Source organism: Pleurodeles waltl, chromosome 5 (assembly GCF_031143425.1).
Source record: "Pleurodeles waltl isolate 20211129_DDA chromosome 5, aPleWal1.hap1.20221129, whole genome shotgun sequence".
NCBI classification, from domain to species: domain Eukaryota; kingdom Metazoa; phylum Chordata; class Amphibia; order Caudata; family Salamandridae; genus Pleurodeles; species Pleurodeles waltl.
The window spans coordinates 1,695,135,505-1,695,144,820 of NC_090444.1; the positions used below are offsets into that span (position 1 = coordinate 1,695,135,505).

Here is a 9,316-nt window from a genome sequence, read left to right on the forward strand (position 1 = left end):
TCAGAAGGGTGTTGAGAGTTGTTCTTCTTTTCTCATTTAAATGTGCTAGAACCTGAGCTTATGCTAACAAACTAAGTTTACACTGTCCTCCATCTTTCCTCAATGTCATTACACACTATGTGACGTCTGCTACAGTTTATCATTATAAAAAAAGAATTGCGTGCTTTTCTCAGAAAAAGGTAGTGTTCCTAGAGAACTTTCTCGCACTGTACCCAAGGACATCCTAGCTGTCCCAGACTATCAATGTATCAGTATGCTTCAATAGACCAAAATCCAATGTAATGCTGCTATGAGAGAATCTCTGAATGTACTCTGTAGTAAAATGTTTCTTCTTGCTTGTGTCTCGTTGGTGCATAGCTTGAAAACCATGTACTAGTGTAGAATGTCTGAAAGACTTTGGGGGTCATTACGAGTCTGGCGGTCACTAGACCGTCAGATGACGGTTAGACTGCCGTCAATCTGGCGGTCCAAGTGCCAAATTACAACCCTGGCAGTCGTGCTGCCAGGAAACCACCAGCTCTGCTAGGATCGGAGATCCCAGCGGTCAGTAGGTGGTGGCAGTCTTAAACTGCCACAGCAGCTCTGCAAGCAGTGCTGCTCTGGGAATTACGTCCCCCTTCTCTGCCAGCAGTTTCATGGCGGTACCACTGCCATGAAAGTGCTGACAGAGAATGGGTGAAGAGGGCCCCAAAGGGGCCCCTGCCATGGCATGTGCAGCCCCCCCCCCCCCCAGCCAGCACCCTCACAATGTTAACTTTCTGCTTTAGTGAACACTGCGAGAGTGCTGGTGCACCCTGCAGGCTATAGCATTGCTGCCGGCTCAATTACAAGCTAGAGACAATGCTGTAGCCCATTTCCCGCTAGGCCAGCGGGTGTAAACTCAGGTTTCCGCCCGCTGACCTAGCGGGAAACTCTTAATAGGGAGGGCAGGGAGTTAATTTACGTGGCAGCAACATCCCTGTCCGAAGTTTGGCAGACGGTAAAAACCGTCAGCCAAACTTGTAATGACCCCCTTTTTCTAAAGTCCTAAAAAACGACATGTATTTCTATGTACCCTGGAACACCCATATTTCCCACCTTCAGAAGGCAAATATATGCTGGATTTCACATAGAACTTAACTGAGTTTGTTGTACTTACAAACTGTAGACTTTGCGGCTAACTGTTGATGGCATATTTCTTGTACTCTGCTCATTAATTTTTTTATATAAAGTCTTAAATTTCATATCTGGTGTCTGTCATTCTTGACGATGGTCTCGGTATTAATTCTTGAACTTGATCACAAATGTATTAGTGATGGGTCCGATTGGGGAGCATTAAAGTCTGTATCAGGACTACACTACTCCTGGTCCTAGCCATTGGCGTGTCTTTGGTATGATTTTTTTTAGACAAGTTTGTGCACCAGCAGTAGCACAAGCAGAGCACTACTGAGACAGAGGACACTTATTTTTTTTTATACTGGGGGTTTCAAAAGAAGAGATACAATGCAGTGTAAGGAATAAGAGTGTCTAAGATTTTCAACATTTTGGCAAGGTAAATTGGAGTGTCTGTGTATTACTTTACGTGCGAGTCAGGATTCTTGTTGCTCCATCTAGCTTCAATAAGAAGAAATTCAGTTGCTTTTAGGATGGGGACGAGGTGATCAAATAGTTTGCTACCTGTTGCCAAATTAATTGTTGCATGCTTAGTCTCGAGAGAACAATGGATTAAACTATGGACTCTTTGGGGTACAAGGCTTTTAACTGTGTTATTGAGGTCTTATTTGGGATTACCTGCCTTATCCTTTGTAATAATTTTCAATTGGACTGTGCACACTTAGCCATAACTTTAAGGTTAGAGGTTTAGTCTTCTGTCAAGCATATGAATAGGGATTTTCAGCTATCAATGCTCATGGGATTACAGAAAAGAATGTTGCATGTGTTAATCCAAAAATGTGCTGGGATGTCAGATTCTTCCCATTTGACTTTTGTGTCTTTGTTTCAATAGAGGAGTTATTTGGGCAATTTTACAACAGAGACTTCTAGGTTGGAGCTTGGCAGCATCAATTACAAGTTTGATGTGTGGACTCTGCACTAAATATGTATCTCCTATACGAGATGCAGGCTTGGGAATTCAGTGTAAATGCAAAAAGTCAGATTGCTCCTGGTGTGGCATCCTGTGGAATGGGTTGAATAAGATACTAGCAATACTACAGGCTAATAGTTTTTAATTTGTATGACAGAATATACAATAACGTTAGTAAAGTATTTAATTCCCATCAGCATAAGCAGTTGCCAGTTCCTTAGACAATGCGACATCAGCAGTCAATTCACTCCAATTGTCAGCCCTTTCAGTCTCAACCTTCAGACTCAACTTCCACTTACAATGTCCCACTGGATCCCAGGGTGAGACATGAACTTTTGATGGATGTTAAGGCAAGGGTGGTGGATAATTGGATCTCAAGATAGTTGACAAGAGCTGCCTTAGTGATCGTGGTAAATGAGGTGTTATGCTTCTCCCTGTCACAGTAGGTTCCAAGATGGCAGGTGGAGAAAGCTGGTATGATGGGGTCTGTCGAACTGAGAAAGACGGAGCTGCTTTAAGGTGATGTGGATGAGAAGCAAATAATCTTTGTTTTGTCTGGGTTGAGTATCAAGCAGCACAATATCATTAAGTGGTGGGCAAGCCATGGCTGTTGGCGAAGAAGTATGATACTGAGGAGAGTATGTCAGAGAAATAGAAAGTACAGTAGAAAAGAGCGGAATCAGAGAAGTATCAGTTAAACACTTCCTCACAATCTATCAAACTTCCAAGGAGGTTGAAGTAAGGTCAGTGTGGTGTATTCTGCCACTGAGGTCAAGTAAGGTGAACAATTTTTTGGAAGGTAAGTAAGGCTTTCTGATTGGTGAGTGAAAAGTATTTGAATAAATTAACAAGTTGCCAAAGACGCTGACATTCTGTAGATCGGGGTGAGATGAGAGGTATGGATTTAGTCTGTGGTGTTAAGGTTGTAATCAAGGGTGATGATGAAGCTGAAGACGTGCAAGATTTGTCTTGACTGAGAGAATGATAGATTCTGATTGATGAGGGGCCTGATTCACAGGATGCATTTTGTAGTATCTAAATTAATACTACAGTAGTACTACTCACTTATTATAAAATGCAATTCTATGCCCAGAGACCTCCACCTCTCCTATCTGTTCTGCACAAAGATATGTAGATCTCTGCACACAAAGGTGTACATATTTGTAGTAAACATAGGGGGGGCAAAAGGGAGTGGCTGGAAAATAGGAAATATTTAAATGGGAGAGTGTTACAATCAAAGATCGATCCTCAGTAGACAGGTAACAGTTTTATGATGAAATTTATTTGAAGAATTAAGTCTTAGTTACAGGTTAAATGTGATAGATCAGTGCTATATTAACACCCCACCAGGAGCACCATCCTGCTGCTCAGCCCACTCTGAGTAACTGAATTCTCCAGGCATACATAAACATTTATGGCATCACACATCCTGGCTGAATAGCAGGTTATCAGGGAAACTGGAGAGAAAATGCTTTATACCTAAATCACGATGTAACACATTTCCCTCCTTAGAAAATACTAAAGATACATAATGGGTATTGTTAAACCCTCAACGAAAAGTAAGCAAAAGATCTTACAACCCAACAGCATCTTGCACATAATAACACTCCCTGCATTAGACAAAGTAAAGGTATCTTTCAACCTACACTCATACCCGAAACTCAGGGCATCTTGTGACCATAGAAAAGGGTCTCTTTCACCCCCACACTCATCCCCAAAACACAGGGCATCTTGCATACTCAGGTAGCAATTCATAAAAAAAGGCCTCTTTTAACCACATAGCAATTCCTAACAGGGTCTTTTCAAACCATACTCACGCATAACAGTAGGCAAAGGGTATTTTCCAACCCTCACTCATCCTTGCATCTTAGGATACTACATAAAATTAGAAACAAACCACACTCATGCATAACAGTATGCAACCCTCACTCATCCTTGCACCACAAGATAATACACATTAGAATCAACCCCCAATCACTAATACAAAATGGGTGACTTACCACCCTCACGCATGCATGCATGCATGGCAAAAGTAGGCAAAGGGTAACCTCATCCAAAACAGGATACTACATAAAATTTAACTCGACAGATGTCTGCCACTCACCCTCACTCAAACAGTAGACAAAAGGTATCTCTCAACCCTCGCTCTTCCTTGTACCACAGGATACTACATGCACTTAGAACCACTAATCCCAAAATAGAGTACCTTCTCACTCTCCACTACATACCACGCAGGACCAGGGACACTACACGTACACACTTCCTCTCCTGCATACGCAATTTCAACATGGCATTTATAAAATACAACTCAGTATGGCAGTAACAACATTAACAACTATTTTATGCAAAAATGAGGGCTTGCTCACCTCTCTACTATACACACAGGACAGCACACCCATGCATGCTTAAGGCACACCCTCCTACAGTGTACACTTAACAGGACCAGGGTCCAAAACGTGCACTATGGTAACAGACCATAGCATACCATTTCACAAATAGTTAAACCTTCAATGCAGCATTAAAATTTCCAGCATAGCCAACGAAAACATTAAAAGAAAATTATTATTTAGCAGGTATTCAGTACAGCAGTAAACATCTCAAAATAATTGCAGGATCTCATAATACAGCAGCATTAAAAATTCTCTGGCTGGTGTCTCGTCTTTCACCCCAGTGAGCGACCCATCACACAAACACAATTCCAATTCTTCCCAGCACCGGAATGCAAATTCACCTCTGTCCTGGGTGAGAGTTCTGATACTAAGCACCACATAGAACACCAAGCCTTCAATAGCAGCTGACAGGAAAGCACCAATTCAATTATCTCCCAATTCCAAATGGGGCCGATGTACCGCTGATAAGAAATGCACCAAAACTTTCCCCCAAACCACACTGTGGATTCATCTCATGCCGCTTAGACGTGTTTCCATGAACAATGATGCTGATGCAGTTGATGCAGACGCCCACTTGCAGATCATTCGCTCTAGTTTTCTTGTTGCACATTGCGCCTCGCTCTGAATGGCCCTCTGCAGGTTCCCAGGCATGCTGATGCATTAAGCATCATTCTATCAGGATGTAGAGCTTGCCTGGTACACGTGCTACCCGTCATGACACTTCAATCCCCACTGTCATTATGTCTCAACACGCGCCTTAATACTTTATTAAATCTGGCCACACACACGTACCACCATGGAAACTTCTCATGGCACTCTCGCAAGCCTTTTCAGATGCCTTTTAAAATGCCACGAGCACTCGCGTACCAACAGCCTGCAGAATTAGGTAAGAGCCTTGGCACCTATATACTGATAACGGCATACAGTCTCACGGGCCAGGGCCACGCAATCAATTGTAAAAATTTGACAGTTACTTCAATTCTGGCACGTTGTTTGGGCCACTTTAGTCATAAATCATAATAAATACTGACTTAGCACTAATGATGCTGCTCTGCACAAGTTAGGTGGTGCCCTACTCCGTTGAAAGGCCACTCACTGACAGTTACTAACCACAAAACTGTATAATGCTTGTTGGCACCAGAGTCACAGTACAGAGTCAGAATAGGTTTGAAAATTATTCCCAAACCAAAAGCAATGGCCTTAGGGGGTCAAATACATGATCTTTCCACCAATAATATATATTTTTTTTATTGAGGCCCTTTTATTTGTGTTATCTTTTTGTATTATAACTCATTCATAAAAACCATCATGGACACTATGCAGATAGACATTCAAACCACAATGATTTTCAACATAACTCAACCACCCAAACAAATGGAACACTCCTGTCCAACTTTTACACGCAATTCCTTATACAAACGTTGACAAACTAATGTATGCAGTCCATCGTATTTGGTCCGTCTATAAGGCAGTCCATATTCTCATGGCCTTATCACCATCCCCCCACCTCTACTTATCTCTTGCACACGCTGTGGGTGCTGGTTGACGGTCTTAATGCTTTTACACAATGTCTTGATTTTTCAGACTGGGCTCCTTATTTTCAGGAAGGTGTTTACGCATTTTAACCTAGTGTCTAATGGCTTCTTCAGGATGGTATAAGTAGTGTGTATACCTATTGGTTAAAAACATATACACAACCAAGTCTGAACTGTGCATCTTTAATAAATAATCAGTAGACCGGTAATGTAGATTTTATGATGAAGTTTATTTGAAGACTAAAGCCTTAGTTACAGGTTAAAAGGTGATATGTCAATGCTATATTAACGCCCCACTAGGAGCAGCATCATGCTGCTCAACCCACTCTTTCCAACTGATTTCTCCGGGCATACATAAACATTCTACAACAGTGGTTCCCAACCTTATTACTTCTGTGGACCCCCACTTTTTCAGTACTGGAACTCAAGGACCCCCACTGAATCATTATTGGAATCTGGGGACCCACTAATGAGTCATTACTGAAAGCTGGGGACCGACTGTTAACATTACTTTTTCGAAGCAGTCACGGACCCCCTGAGGAGGCTTTGCGGACCCCCCGGGGTCCCCGGACCACAGGTTGGGAACCACTGTTCCACAACATCACACGCATACTGGCTAAGCATCAGGTATCAGAAAAATGGAGAAAGAATGCATTATACCTAAATCAGGACGTAACAGAGGTTTAGTGAAGTGTGAGGAGAGATTAAGGGAAGGACATGCTAATACAAACACACAACAGTAAGACTATTGTTATTCACAAACTGCACTTCTAAAGTTACAGTGGCCCTAAAGGTATGAAAACAGGCACAAACACTGCAGTTCAGCCTTAGGGTAAGTCAAACATCATACATGGCTGCTCACATGTACGACAGCACACTACCAGAGAAAACAACGGAGGCAGGGAAATAAAATAACACCTCGTAGGAACTAATAATAAATTACTGAAATTATTTGAAAGTGTGTGTGAAAAAGAGAAATTATATATAATTTCTAATTATTTCATTGTTAAAATGTAATAATGAACCTAAGTAAAAATGGGTTACCTTTTTATTAAAAAATAAAAAAACAATTTAAACAAACAAAACCTAAAACAAAATATACTAATACATATGTTAGTGAGTGGCATTTATTTATTACTGTTTAAAACCCTATTTAATACACATTAGTTTTGATGCGTTACTGTTCAGTAACCTCTTATGTTTTTAGTTCTAGATTAATAATAAATAGTATACATTACTTTACATCTATTTTACACATTAAAAGATGTTTTATCATTTTGTTAAAGAATAATAAATGTTAATAATTTTTCCCGTGCTTTCCCACAGCGAGATCTGCGCCACAGTGGCAGAGCTTCATCTAACTGCACAATGTTACTAGGAGTAACTTTAAACTCATACACCCTGTTGTAGGAGGCTCTACTCCCTGATGCAAAGGGTAGAAACGTGCAAGTTTACACTTATATGTAACTGTACACTTCAAATGATGAACAGCAAAAAAGTGTATAGTTATGGCTTGCTGCTGTCGTAAATATACATGACTACATTTACATGTGTATATTTACCTTTGTGACTCAGCCCCATTATATCTGCAGTTTATATTAGGTGAGTCAATTTAAAATGCTATCTCAAGGTCATGAAAAATAAATCATAAGAGGAGAGGCGGGGGCAGACATTTCATCAGCTGGAGCAGTCAACTGAAGGTTTTAGTTTAGCGAAGACAGAAGTGGATGAGAAGGCACCATACTGTTGCAAGAGCTGGTAGAGGAGGTAAACAGTAAAGTGTTTTATGGCCTGTGGCAAAAGCATGACAGCTCAAAGTTTGGTTGGCTGAATAATAAATTGATTCAAGTCACCGAATTTGGCTCTCCCTGGAGATTGCTCATGCTCCCAAACCAATGAAGGCAGCTTGTGTGCCCAGGGTGCTAACAGATTGGGTTCTCACTTGCCCATCTGTGGGATATTTCATGGGGATGGGTAAGTATGGCAACTACTGAAATCTGCCAGAGCCCTCCTTCTAGTGCTAAGGAGCTATAGAACTATAGTGCATATACAAATATTTATTCTGCACTGATAGCGCTCATACTCTTGTGCATAAAATGGCAAATACAAAACTAAATGCAAAGAAAAGACTTGATGTACCAACTAACAAAATATACATTATTTTCTACAGCCTTGTGGAAATGGTTGGGTAACCCTGCATACTTCTCCTTAGCTGTCTGCTGTGAGCACAGCCTTGAATTGTTAGCAGTGCAGTTCCATGATCATGTTGCTCTTGCGTCATTCAGAAGATCTGAGGAGAGTGTTGTCCCCTGCAGCCACTAGCTAAAACAGAGCTGTTTGACTAGTGTACAATCTCTAAAAAAAGTGTGTGAACAAGCAATAACTGTTTTCAAGAATGTATACGATTATAGGTTATAATGAACAAGCACTTATGAGATGCAATGCTAGCAATCAGAAATGTGCTTGCCAGAGCAGGCTATATACATTATATTTAAACAAAGTATTAGATACAACAAAATGCATAAGAATAGTGCATGCACATAAAAACATTGTGAACATGCAAGCTTTCATAACAAAAAATAATACTTAAATCTATGTTAAATGATTGTACCACGGGCAAAAGCCAAAGGTCATGAAGGTATGAGGCCACAACAGGATAGGGAAGAAGTTCCTCTGAAGTTGTAAAAATTAAGGTCAGTAGCTGTAAGTAGTGCAGCAGGTGCAGTGCAAGTAAACGTTTGTGATTGCGAGTATGACTATGAGAATGAAAAGTAGAACATGTCTGCATGTGAAACTGAATGTGTTTCAGAGAATAGAAGTGTTAGGTGCAGGCTGTTTTTACACATTTTGGAGTGTGAAGAGTATGCATGTGTTAACAGTCCTCCCTCTTAAATCAAAGTTACAAACTTGACACCTCCCAGTTTGGCACCATAGGCTAGAAATTAGATTTTAGTAGCAGCACTTCAAGACTCAAACATTGGAGCCAGTGCTTTTTCAATTCTTTGTCTAGGAGATTGAATGGACTAGTGAGGAATGATTGAAATGATGTGATGTCAATTTACTGATAAAGAAAAACTTCAGATTTGTGAACAAATGATGCAGCAGGTTTACTTTTGGGCCACTCTTGGGGTCAAAACAAGTGCCAAGGGTTGGCAGCAGGAAGTGGACTAAGTCACAAAGAGCAAACTCTAAACTTATGGATTTATTTTGTAAAACTCCTCTCCAAAGAACTGACACTCATCACAGAGATCTTCGAGTCCCCAGCAGGTTCCACGGTCCAACGCTGCTTTGATACCTCCGTGGTTAATGCACTTTCTGGGATGATCTGT

The 9,316-nt window shown here is 40.9% G+C and overlaps 1 protein-coding gene across 1 annotated transcript in view; it reads right to left on the bottom strand.

Moving 5' to 3' along the window:
• Window positions 1-9,316, bottom strand: part of LOC138296676 (putative nuclease HARBI1) — a 60,963-nt gene extending 51,647 nt beyond the window's left edge. Inside the window, exon 1 of the mRNA XM_069236026.1 lies at window positions 9,229-9,316. The gene's annotated coding sequence lies outside the window, so the exon portion shown is untranslated. The remainder of the gene's footprint in view (window positions 1-9,228) is intronic.